The 13,479-nt window shown below is 37.4% G+C and overlaps 1 protein-coding gene across 8 annotated transcripts in view; it reads right to left on the bottom strand.

Annotated features, from left to right (window-relative positions):
• Window positions 1-11,350, bottom strand: part of LOC109425837 (putative polypeptide N-acetylgalactosaminyltransferase 9) — a 278,116-nt gene extending 266,766 nt beyond the window's left edge. For 2 of the 8 annotated variants that reach the window (XM_062856749.1, XM_062856758.1), the window contains exons 1-2: window positions 11,122-11,313; window positions 9,396-9,868 (exon numbers count right to left, since the gene is read on the bottom strand). The gene's annotated coding sequence lies outside the window, so the exon portion shown is untranslated. Of the gene's footprint in view, window positions 1-9,395; window positions 11,082-11,121 lie in introns of those variants that run through there. The other 6 variants (XM_062856756.1, XM_062856757.1, XM_062856750.1 and 3 more) reach the window with 6 other exon arrangements.
• Window positions 11,351-13,479: the final 2,129 nt, after the last annotated feature.

Below are 13,479 nucleotides of genomic sequence, written 5' to 3'. Positions count from 1 at the left end.
TTTTACTCACGCAAGGCCATTAACAATAAAATCAGCATCAAACTTCAATTTCCGGCCGAAATAATTTACACTAAAAAAATTATTACTAAATGTGAAAATTGTGAAATGTTTGAATTGTCATAACTTTTTTGTTTATTTTCATGGTAGATTGCTAATACAATGGACCGTTTTCTCTAAAAAAATACGTTGGTAAAAAGATAGGGTTTTGAGATATTTGAGTTTTTGTGACAAAAATGATATTTTTTAATGTTAAAAAAGATTTTTTTCACAGTGTATATTTTCTTAGGAATCGCCATTTAGTTATCTAACTTTGCTGAACAATAAAATCAGCATCAAATCGCGATTCCCGGCCGAAATAATTTACACAGAAAAATTTTTTTTACTAAATGTAAAAATTGTGAAATTTTTGAAATGTTATAACTTTTTTGTTTATTAGTTTACCATCACCAAATTTTTATGGTAGATTGCTAATACAATGGACCGTTTTCCCTAAAAAATTCAAGTTGGTAAAAAGATAGGGTTTTGAGATATTTGAGTTTTTGTGACAAAAATGATGTTTTTCAATGATAAAATAGATTTTTTTTCACAGTGTATATTTTCTTAGAAATCACCATTTAGCTATCTAACTTTGCTGAAAAATTCATAACAATCGAACAATCCGTTTTTGCTGTGCATATTTTTGAATATTTTTGAACCATTTTCACATACACCCTTTTGAAAAGTTAGTCGTGGCTCTAAATAAAAATTTGATATCGAAAAATGGCGATTTAGATGGAACTGAAAAACTGTGCAAAGTTTCAGTTCAATAGAAAATCATGAATTAAAAATTTTCCTTAATTTTGATGCTGTTGCTTGGAATCGCTCATAAGGAAGATATCCGGAGTCCAAAAATGGCGACCACAATTTCCAAGAGGGCGATCTAAAATCCAAAATGGCGGCTCCAAATTCAAGACGGTGGCTGTTTAAAGCAGTTTTAGACCCTAACTGCATGTAATATGGGTATATTTGGTACAGGGAAGATGTCTGGAGTCAAAAATGGCGACCGTAATATGCAAAATGGTGGTCCAAACACCAAGATGACGGCTCCAAATTCAAAATGGTGGTTGTTCAATGGCGTTTTAAGCTCTAAATCCGTGTCATATGGGTTTATTTGATATAGTAACGAAATGTGGACTCCAAAAAATGGTGACCAGATGGTGGCTGTTCAATGGAGCTCTGGGCTCAAAACCATGCAATATGGGTATATCTGGTATGGGGAAGAAATGTGGAGTCTAAAAATAAAGACCAGAATAGTCAAGATGGCGGACTTAAATCCAAAATTGCGGCTCAAAGTTCAAGATAGCGGCTTTTTGTTATGGTGAAATGGGAGAGCGTCCAGGTGCATTTTTGACTCGCATTTTTGAGAGCACCGATCTCGTCATCCACAAAACGCCCGAAGACGAAAATGCTACTCAATGTTTAACACGAGTGAGCAAGGCTACTCATTGCTTTTTCTGCTCTGTTTGTTGTTTAGATGACGAGATCCGTGCTTTCGGTATTTGCAAGGCAGCCATTGTGACGGCCATCTTTGGATTCGCTCATATATGTCCATAAGACATATAGGCGCAAACATCAAAGCTACATAAACGATATGATTTCTGGTGTAATGGATTTTTGTTTAACGTATGAAAGTGCAATATTCATCAACATGTCACTTGAGTTTTGTTGAAATGTGTTTTCGAAGGCACGAGGAAGGCGCCATCACCGCTAGGTGGATTAATTAGGGTTTTTTTTATTTTGGCATTGCTTAATAGTGTAGACATTAACACATAAACAAAATTTAATATAACTATTGATTCTGGAATTTGCAACGGGATCGATAGAAAACATGCTTACTTCGAAAATTAAAAAACAAAATAGATGTTGCGTTCGGGCAAATCCAAAGCTTTCTTATATGGCACTACTCGTAGCTCCCGGATGCCATTGCTATTTTTATTCTATGGTCGAAGGATCATCAAGGCCCAATTTTCCTTTTCGATCTGCCGTGCCGTCAAGTCGCTGATTTCGCGTTTCCCCGCCATTTTTCTCATTGGGCACACATAATTCGCTCAAATCTTCTTTATGGTGGCAGCGATAGCCTTCGTAATTCATGCTAACCTTGGACGACCAGTGGATACCTTCAGGAATAGTTGCCCTTGTTTTTTTGCAAATTTTAAACTTAAGAAATCAGATTTTTTTACCCGCAGCCTACTATGATATGAGTTAGAGCTTACGTGCATGCAAAGAAAGCCAAGACATTGCACACTGGCTCCAGCCCCATATGAGGGCGGTCATAAATATGAGTTTCTCGAGTTTTATGATGAGACCGCTAAATTTGATGTATATTTACATTCCATATGCGTTTTTGAATTGTTTATTAAAAATGGGCTCGATCGAGTTTTTGGCTATACGGAGCCGAAATTCATTATTTTGCAGTTTCGGTTACCAACTGATGTGGAAATACTAATATTAGTTTAGGTGGTCCACGGTAGTCAAAACTGCTCAAGCATAGTGAAACACACATAATGTGATGAATATAGAGGGTGAAAGTTGAGAAAAAGTGTTTCCAGCAATGCAACGCGGGAGGTCCCAAGTAACACAGAAAACATCTTTCAAAATCAAAATTTCAAAAGATGTTCTATATCTGTAATATAAGTGTATCAGGAAGCATGTTGTGTTATTTTTAGGCTTTAATAATGTTAGCCAATTACAAACAGCAAAAAAATATCTTAGTATTGCACCAAGTATAAAACAACTATATTTTACTAATATATAACAATAATAGAGCATCATGCAAATCACTCATAAAAGCAAAAATGTTTTTATTTTACGGAAGCGTCTCATTTTGGGTTTGTCCAATTTTTCATAACTGCACAATTCAACGCAGATTAAAGCATAGGTTTCATGGCCCATATTTTGGTCGGTAGTGGACAGAAAGATCTCCGACGAGGACGATGATGTCGAGATAGATTTGTGTTGGCTGTCGAGTTTATACTATACAGGGCGTCGAAGACGATGACCACAGAAAAGTTTGAACTAGGCAAGATGACTCTTGAATTTCGGGATACAACTCGAAATCTTGCTACTTACATATTTTTCTGGACATCACCTAGCACGATCCTAAGACCTATTATCCCGAATTAGATAGCGACTAGTTTTATTCCCAAATATCCTAAAACGACTCAGATTCAACACCAACAGCAGAGCGAAGAGAACAATGATAATGTTTACGTTTACATTTTGACAGATTCAACCAAGCTGAAACTAAGTTGTAGTGTAGTTATTTCAGAGTTTAAATTTTGAGCTCAAAACATAATTATAGCTCAATAAAACGTTTGTTGTATGAATGTTATAAGTTTGTATTACTAACGTAATTTTAACGCAAGGTCTTCAGATATAACGTCTTTTCCAAAGCAAATTCATCCAAATTACAGTACCTGCCAAAAATGTGCATGTACCAATAAAAATGTGGAAACCATGTGGAAATATATTTTTCCTTCATTTCATTATAAATTTCGAAACAAAAATATTTATTGATTTCATATCACTCTAATCTTACGTGTGTTCCAAACAGAGATAAGTCTTAGGCCCAAAAACAATTTAGATAACAATTTAGATAATAATTTAGATAGTTGTTTACATTTTCTGTACGGCACTGTAAGCCTCATGTAGAAGCAGCCATATTGATTCTTCATGTGGAGACAATGAACAGCACAATTTGGATGGATTATTTTAATGTTTATGGTTGGCTTTATTATTTGAACCCTGCAGCGCTTGAAATCTGGGAGAGTAAAATCGGCAGTTTCACCATAAATTTTGATTCGCATGTAAAATAGCGCTACCATCATTGAGCATGAACCATGTCTTTATTGGCTATTTAAATAATCTACAACCATTATTGACTTCATAACATATATTTTTCAAAATCCATGTTCAAGTGGTTGAAGAATCCAAATATATTTATAATTAAATTAATTTTGTTATTCTGTGTTTTGACAGTTTTTATGCTACACATATTGTTGGATATATTATTTTTGTAGTATAAAAGCTTTCTACCAGTTATATAGCTTAACGATAGCTTAATTTCAACCTGTGCAAATAATGTGTAATATAAATGATTTTTACAAGTTATATTACTATCAAAATGTATCATTTGAGCTTATGACTGTAGTTGTTTTATATGTGTATTTTACAAGTGATATTATTGATAAATATTTGGATACATATTTGGGAGTTGGATGGTATGTTCTATATCATTTTTTCAAGCGATATAAATGTGTTGAGATACATCTTATATTACATGTAAGATGTTTTATAAGCCGCCATTTTTTGCGCTGTTTTGATCTTACAAGTGTTCAAAATTAAGTAAATAATACAAGAAAAATACACTACGTTTTGTATGAATAGTGAACTTTAAACACTTATATAGCTTATTGTGTTACTTGGGGTATTTGTTAGTTTTTGAGTATATTGAAGGTATGACACTTATGTGACTACCACAAATCTGGTCGCAATCGGTCGCAGCTAAACTCGCCAGTAAAACATTGTTTAGGATTATAGTGAAGTTTTATAGATATGAACGTCCGAAGGGGTCGGAAAGGGAACCATTTTTTCCGGCTTGTTGAAAATTTTGCGTTTTTTTATACGTTGAGGAAAAAGTATCTAATTTAGTCAAATTTATTCTAATAACATGATACCATTCATGATACAGTATGACATCTAAATTTTCTAAGAATGAACACAATCAATCAAATACATGCCGAATGGATGAGACTTTTTAATAGATTGATGCATAGGATTGAAATTAGATAAATTAAAATAAAATGTCTACTCAAGAACATCTACTTTCATGAGCTCTACGGAAAAGTTTCGGCATACATTTGACATAAGTAGTGATCGATCTTAGTTATTAATGGCTAGTTTCCACTCCGTACGTACTGTGGAAAAAGATAGGTCAAGTAATGATCAAGTAATGATTCCGCTTCAAAATTACTTGAGCGGTTCGCAGATGGCAAGTAAGGAAAAAAGTGTAACGCCAGTAACGTTTCCCGTGCAAATCAAATGAAGCTGTCACTTTTCCACGCGGAAAAATAGTCCGTGATATTATTCCGTAAGGAAAAGTGACATTTCTCCCCATATAGATCGATTGTCAAAATTACTTGCGGAAAAAGGAGGAATTTTACTTGAGCGCTCTACTTGGGATCTGGAAAGTTAGCTTAAAGCATTAAACGTTATGTTACCACAATGATATCACAGATTGAGGTCAAATTTTTGGATTAGGTTATTATATGGCGGAACCACTGTGCATTGTAAGTATGTAGAGGGATATGGGAACCATATTTGTAGGATGGTGCAAACATTATCACGCATACGGTATTCATCAAACTCTTGATCGTTCGCTATATTTTCTTCCATAGATGCTAGATTACCACTAAATCTTGCATCTTAATATAGCAGACATATCACAGTTTTACTGTTTCTCAAGATATATGCCAAAAAACGTGGAAATTTGCAGAATTACGGCAGATTAGTATTAAGCAAGTCGCACAAACTCGTACGCTGTACAATCCTAGACTGCTGTTATGAGAGTCTCCATCCCAACCTTTACCACATGACAGAGATTTGGGGCAAATTGCAAACTCTAAGAAATGACTGATGCAATCCTCAATCAGTCGAGACAAAGACAAATTCAATATAATAATAATAAGTTATCAAAATAATACACTTTTCGAGGTAACATTGCCGGATGGCATGGCACCACGGCTGGCATATTCAAAACGACGCGAAACGTAAAAAAAAAAGTGTGACAGAGGTTGGACTTTTGAAAAGGCAGCCGCTCGCGCGCAGAGCCTGTTACAGTATTTCGTTTATGGATTTTTTCATAGGCATAAATTACATACTACTTGATTCATGAAAAAAAAATCTCTTCAGAACTAAACCACGTTTTATTAAAGAAATCCTGATCGACACTCTTCAAAATGAAACACCTGCAATCTCAATACAGTAAAGACCCGATTAGTCCTTAAGATGGTTGGAGAGAAGGTGAAGGTTTCTTTGTGTTCGAGAATTGAAGAGAAGGATGGAAGCAGATAAAAAAAGGATTTTTAATGTGCGAATTCAGTCTTCATGAAATGATATTTAGGCTTTTAAAAGCATAACTAAAAACCTTTCACTTCTTCTTGTAATGACAGCCCTACTGGAACACAGCCTTTACGCAGTTTGTAGTAAATGTGTTCCATAGAAGACAGTACACGGCAGCGGAAGCGTAACTGTTCAGTACCGCTGGCTACGATTCCACTGCCTTTTTCTCTTTTATTTTCAAAGTGTTCTAAACCGAAAACATCCCCTTCCACGTGTCCATGGCATACACTGAATACTGGGAGCGGTTATGCCAGTAACAGAAAAGCACGCTTAACACAACAATGAGCATAATTTCTAAATGAAGCCCTGGAAAAATTTTTGAAGATATAGAAAAATCCCAACTTGAATCATTAGAGAAGTTCTTGGTGAAATTCCAGTTGAAATTTTTGGAAGAATTTCTTGAAGAATTCACGGGTAGATTATCCAAAGAGTTACAGGAAGAAACTTTACAAGAACTCCTGAAGGAATCCCGTTTTTAATTTCTGGGTAAACTTCCCTATTCTGAGTAGTTCCCGGATAAATTGTTTGAGTCATTCCTTACGGAATCCCTATTGCAATCTTGAAATAAATCCCCTAAGGCATCCGAAGAAGAATTCCTTGAAAAATTCCTGGAATGATTTCTTGAAGAATCATTGGCGGAATTCCTATTGAAATCTCTAAGAAAAATCCCTGTTAGGATTCTAGATGAAGGAATATACGTAAGAATTGGAATAATTTCTGGAGGAATCGCATCTGAAATGGCTTTACTAATTCTAGCATGTAATCCAGGAGAATTCCAGCAAAAAAATCTAGGAAAATTTCTGCAGGAATTCCAAAAATAATCAAAAGAGAAATCCCTTAAGCCTTTGTGGAGAATCGTAGCCAGTTGAGACTGTACAGCTTCTGGCTGAAGACGTTGCAATAATACCAGCACAAATTTCTGAAGGAATCCCAGCACGAGTTTCCAAAGGAATTTCAAGAAAAACTTGTGAAAGTTCCGTAGGGGGAATTTAAAAAAAAATCGCTAAGAAATTACTGGATGAATTGCTGTAAAAATGAAGAAATGCTAGAAAGAAACCCGACAGCGACTGCTGAACGGCCCCCAAGTATTCCTGGAGACGTATCTGGAATAAAGAAGCATGATTTCCATTTTTCTATATTGGGATGAGATTCAGTTAACAAAGTATATTGAGCCGAAATATTTGGCCGTTTTCAAAAGTTACGTGTTTATAACGATATTTAATTTTTGTATGAGACTAATAGACATCAACTGAATTATCGTTGATTCTCAAATGGAAATGCTGAGTAAACACACTGTTTTTATTTCCCTTATTCAAAAAAGGCTGGCAAAACCGTGTCAAAAAGCTGTCAAAATGGGGGGTGCACAAAATCACTGTGGTTCTTCTATAAACAGATCTGGGGTTCGATTTAAAAAGGTCATAAGTGTGCTAAGTAAAATAAAAAGCATATAATTCCAAAGCATTCTTACAAATTCCAATATAAATTCCTGTAATTCTTCTAAGAACTGTGAAAATTATTCAAAATATCTTCATGCGTTTCTGACAGAAATATTTAACAGTAAATGTCTAAGATTCGAAAAACAGGAACCGAATTCTAGACCGCCCAATAAGTAGGCGATTGTTCGCATCACGACAGTTCAAAATCGATCAGACCCAGTTTATAATAAAACTTTCGCAGACAATTTATACTAAAAGCAATCTTGACTAGAAAATCTTGACCGACTGAACCCATGAAAAAGGTCTCAAATGGGCGGAAACGTCGCGAAAACTGAAACGCTAGGGTTTTATTTGGTTCCCAAATGACTGCAAATCCAATAATCCAAAGTAACCCATTTCTTCCGGAAAAGCTTAAATTTAGTGAATTTTATTGATTTTCATTCGAACATCATTGAAACAAGCAAGCAATTTTTGAAATTACAATAGGAATACTAGTTGACTGACCTCTGATTACTAAATTGACATAACTGACATGAACCCAATTTTATATTAGACCCATCCTCAGAGTACGAAAGAGTAAAGTGATCAAAATAGTTAATAAAATTGTAGATTTGATAAGGTCCCATTAAACGTGACAAATATTTTACCAAGCAAATATTTGGCATAATGACAAACAGTCTAAAGGGGCCATTAGATTGTTTGTCATAATGACAAATATTTGCCATTGTAGTCCGACATTCATCCGAGGTTGCCATGATTTACGTGTTGGTCATTTGTTGGACTTGTTTGGCCAAATATTTGTCATGTCTAATGGGACCTTAATGGCATCTTTAGTATTTGATTTGATAACCTATTTAGACATTTTTTTAACGAAGGAGGCGCTTGGTAGTTAGTAGCTAAATGGTCAATATTCTCCAATCGATGCGATAAAAATCACTACAAAATCGTTTAAAATCTTATATATTTACTGTCGATTACATCGAAATAGCAAAAATCTGTTTTGTTCCCATTAGAGCCGTTTTAGGTTGCGTTCCCCTAATGCTTGGATTATGCAAAATGCGGTCAGTGTTTGATTGAATAAATGTAGTGTAGAAGAAATAGATGCAAAAATGATACCGTTTTTAATGCTTCATTTTTCATATTGCAAATGAAAACTGCACTGAGCACGATATTCTTCGACTGCGAAACAGTTTAAAAACGCATCAAGCACCACCGAGTTTTCACATCCTACTATGTAATTCAGGGATGAAAGCGCAGCAGGCCTACATTTTATACCGGTCAGTCAGTCGGTCGGTGGTGGTACAGGCCATACGTGATCTTCGCTAAAAAGCAATCGTCTCAGCAATCAGCGTCCGATCCGTTCCGGTTTAGCTCCCATTGAGGCATACCCCAAGAGGCTGCCTGATTGGATAGCTGCCTGCTACGGTACAAGCCCGTATATATTTTAAACGTAAACCAGCTTTGCCTGATAGGCGCGCAGCTTCTTCCCTATCAGACGTCGTCTTGCGGAAAGGTGAAAAGTAGGCTCTTCCTTTTTTTGCCATCCAAGTAGCCTATCACTCTCGAAGGAGGTGAGTTGAGAGGATAGTTTGGCATTAAAAATTTATATATGACTGATCGAAAAACAAAAAAAAAATCATCAAAATTCAGTGAATGTATGGGCTTTAGACGAGCTAGGAACTGTTTGATCAGCGATCAAAGCGATCGTCCATAGATGGCAAATTTCGCAGACATTAATTAGCATTCCCACTAGTCGTCAACTATCCCCACTCAGATCAGCTTTCCAATGTAGTTTCTTACCTTTTTCGAATTACGTCGTCCGTCCGCGCTCTGCAGGTTTCTCTGGCTTTCGTTGTTGTTCGTTGTCACGGCCTACTCGGTTGACATTTAGCACGTTGCTCGTATGTATATTTTATTCACATGCAGTAGGCTTCTGGCATCAGCGCTATCGGAAGAAGTGCATCGCCTACTCTGGTGGGCACGGTATACACGCGCGAAACAGCACACAGATGTCGATAGCCAGACTTCGTACGCTCTTCTTGTGCGTAGTTTTCTGTGATTTATTGCAGAATGCTGGTGTAATTTTTTGTAATTGATATTCTTCTCCACACTCGTCGATATGTGATGGTATTTTTTTTTGTGTTGCGACTATTTTACATCTCACTAATAGTGTTGTATGTTTTAACACGTTATTCACGGCTTGCACGGTCGTTCAGCTTCTTCCTGCATACACACACTACTGAAACAGCACGATTCCGTTCCGAGTTTGTTTACTGGTGGTAGAAGAAAATCGATAACAACATAATTTCTCCCAGAACATTTCGTTCTTCCATCCACTCAAAATGTATGCTCTGTCCGCAGAAGCCAGACTCTCCTCGGGCGAAGAAAACTGGTTCAACGATTCATATCATCTTTCACACGCTTTGCCCACTGTTTCCCACTGAAGATTGTGTCTTAATTCTAGTGTGGAGTTTCATTCATCAAAAAACTTTCCTGCGGCTACTTGGATCTGAACTGTCAAATTCCTACATGCAGCAATCATTCACTTCCAACACACACCAGTAAAAGCGGAAGGAGTTCGAACACAACCACGTTGTACATTGGCAGCCAAAGCCTACTGTGGGAGTGTTTACTTTCGTTGCACAAAAGGACTATCCCACCCCCACACACTCACACAACTAGCCAATTCGGCCGACGTAGGAAGCAGCCAGTCCAATAACTCTAATGAAAGTCAATGAAGCATAGAGCAGCGAAATCACTGTCCAATGCAATAAAAACAGCAATCAGCAACAATACTCGATTCCATCAAATGTTAAACAAGCGATGAAAAGAGGTAACGGGCAACATCATTAACTACCTCTCCAGGTTACTTTTCGATAAAAATCAAACCCGAAGTCAGTGCACCGAGCGTCCAGAGCAGCAGTCAGTGGCAGGCTCACACACACGCTCACGCGCGCCGCGGGTTTGACCAAATATCATCGCGCAAGAAGTCCATGGCAGTGAATCAAAGTTGGCCAAGAATCTGGACATCGGACGCACCAACCAACCAGGCACAGAGAATAAAACAGAGACACGAAAGAAGCCGCGAGAGGCTAACGCAGCAGCAATGGGTAAACAAAGAAGAGCCAGAAAAGTTAAAGCTCTTACGGAAGATTGGGATCTACCAAACACAGGTAAGCTGCGGTCGAAACGTGCAATCTACGCCTAGAGCCCCCTCGCCATTCGGGACGGGTGCCCCATTTCAAGTTCAATATTCGATTTTGTACACATAGGGTTTTTTCGGCTCTTGTACTTCTCCGCGTGCGTGTGAAAGAGAACAGCGAATGGCGAAGAAAAACGATCTGTACGTGATTTCGTTACTAAATAGTAGCCACTTTTCTGTCATTTCCTGCACTTTATACACTTGTTTCTTGTGTTAATTCACACATTCGATCGCTTCATGGCAAACTTCGATTGGTTTCTTCTTCCCACCCGAGTTCAATGAATTTGTACATTTCACTAATCGAAGCATCCCAAGCAAACCCACCTAATCAAAGCAGGCGACTATTGTAAGATATTGTAGTTCTATCAACCAACAACGGAAGAACAACTTGTGCGGGTGGAGATCCTGAAGCCGTCGTCGCGACGCACTGCTTTTCCACACTCCCGGCGGTGGACTGAAAATCGAACGTTGGCGACCGTGCAGAGAACCCGATTGCGACTGACATCAACATTCGGTGGGTATAGTGAATAAAACCAGCGAGAGAGCTGCTGGTGGTGCTTCTGCTGCTACTAATGGAGCTGGAGAGCAATGGTCATCCATCTCCAACCAGCCAGCCAGCAGCAGCGCCACGAAGATACCGCGACTATACGAAAGATATAACGCGGTGAAGGCTTAGCAGCACTAACACAAGGATGGCGCCGTCGTCACCCTCACTTTGCTAGGCAACACACCATTTGGGCTGGTTGTTTGTATTGGATAAACAAACAAGTGTAAACGATAAGCCCGAGAGCCGGCTTGCTATGATACGGCGGCAAAGTTTTATGGGAGCTTTTGAAGCTTTTTTTTCTGCTTAAAGGTTAGTGGAGCTCCCTATCGGTGAGAAGAGGCTTGAAAACATCTATGGCAGCTTTTCGAAAGATATTCATCAAACGCGAAACATTGGTGAGTTCATTTCTATTAGCTTTAAAGGTGAGTACAAAATAAATCAAATATAAGCGTGTTGAATCCACACTACATTTTAGGTCTCCATTCTCTATTGGTAAAACTTCTGTTTCCAGTACACCACATATCGCCGTTGAACTATGTCCGGGAATTGGGGACAACACAGCTTCTCGCTTTTAAGCTATCATATGCAATCAAACTAGATCTAAAGTTGAGTCATTAAAGCCCGCGTGCGATATTAACTTGACGATAGAGTAAGGTGGGGCAAAAGTTCGACCTTAGTTGAAAATTCAACATATTTCAAAAACTCGAAGCAGATTAAAATAAATAAATACCGTGTGGTGATTCTACCATCCATGAGCTAAAATTTTGCTGAACAAAGTTACGCCAAATTTCTTTTCAATTTTGAGTTACAACACTTTTTATATGTGTGTGTTTTATTCGAACTCTTGCCCCACCACTGGGGCAAAAGTTCGAATCTAGTGTTTGTGGAATTTCGCTAACCGCAGCACACTACAGTCGAGTCTCTTACTAAACGAATTCCTATTAAACGGACTCCTATTAAACGAACTCCTACTAGACAGGGGTGAGCGTTATAGGAGACTAAGAGCTTATGAGATTCCGGCTTTTCGGGGGTGTGGCCTATTATCTCGAGTGTGTTAAGAGTTAGCGCAATACTTTCTTCGGCAAAGTTTTAGGGCTTGATAAGATCTACCATTTAGAACTTTGGTTCATATGATTAGTTGGCAACTTGGCCGCTAGAGGGACCATCAACAGTTTGATGCTAAATTGCACTACAGTAACCATATCAGGTTGTCAAGCAAACGTTACGATATTCGACAGCTCAAGACCCTGATAATTTGGAATGGTAGTGTCTTAGGGAAAGTTGTTGGGTACGTCAATAACTTACTGACGATGAGTTGTTAAGTTCGAAATTCCTCCACTGGGCGGCGCTAGTGAGCAAGTAAATTTTAAAACCTCATATCTCTGAATCCCGAATACTTAGAAAGTTGGTGTTTTTGGCAAAGTTGATCAGTATGACATAAACTTACATAAAAATAAACACTTGTTTCGCATTTCTGCCACTAGGCGGCGCTAGTGAACATGCAAATTTTAGAAATCTCATAGCTCAGAATCCTGATAACTTAGAAAGTTGGTGTCTTTGGAAAAGTTGATCAGAATGACATAAACTTACATAAAAATAAATACCTATTTCACAATTAGGTCACTACAATTTTTGTCAAATTTGTTCCCTCGAACACGAGTTATTTATAGCTTCACATTAATCTTGAGGCAATGCATGAACGCAATGAATGAATTTGAAACAACTACCAATGATGACATAGAAGACGTATACGCCACAGTAGCTTTCAACACATTTCAAAATCAGCTATAAATAATGTTAATTCATGCTTTCTCTCAAGCATAATTTTACTTATTTGAAAATGAGAAAAATTAAACCAATAGTCCAATACAAAAATTAAACCGAGCCAATTTCATTAATGAAAATCTGACAGGAGGTGGCAGGAGGTAACACGTGAATATCAATATCATCATCAACAATTTTGTCGCTTTGTAAAATGGTTCAATAATTTTACAAGTGTAACAAAAGTTGCTAATTATGATAGATCAATAATAGATGAGATGTGCATATAAAACCATCAAAAGACGCATTTGGTTATCCGGTAATAGTAAAAAAATCACCATATATAATCGAACATTTTTTTTTATTTCATTAGC

Source organism: Aedes albopictus, chromosome 3, assembly GCF_035046485.1.
Source record: "Aedes albopictus strain Foshan chromosome 3, AalbF5, whole genome shotgun sequence".
NCBI lineage: Eukaryota > Metazoa > Arthropoda > Insecta > Diptera > Culicidae > Aedes > Aedes albopictus.
The sequence above is the reverse complement of the archived record's forward strand: the minus strand, read 5'-3'. Positions and strand labels throughout refer to the sequence as shown.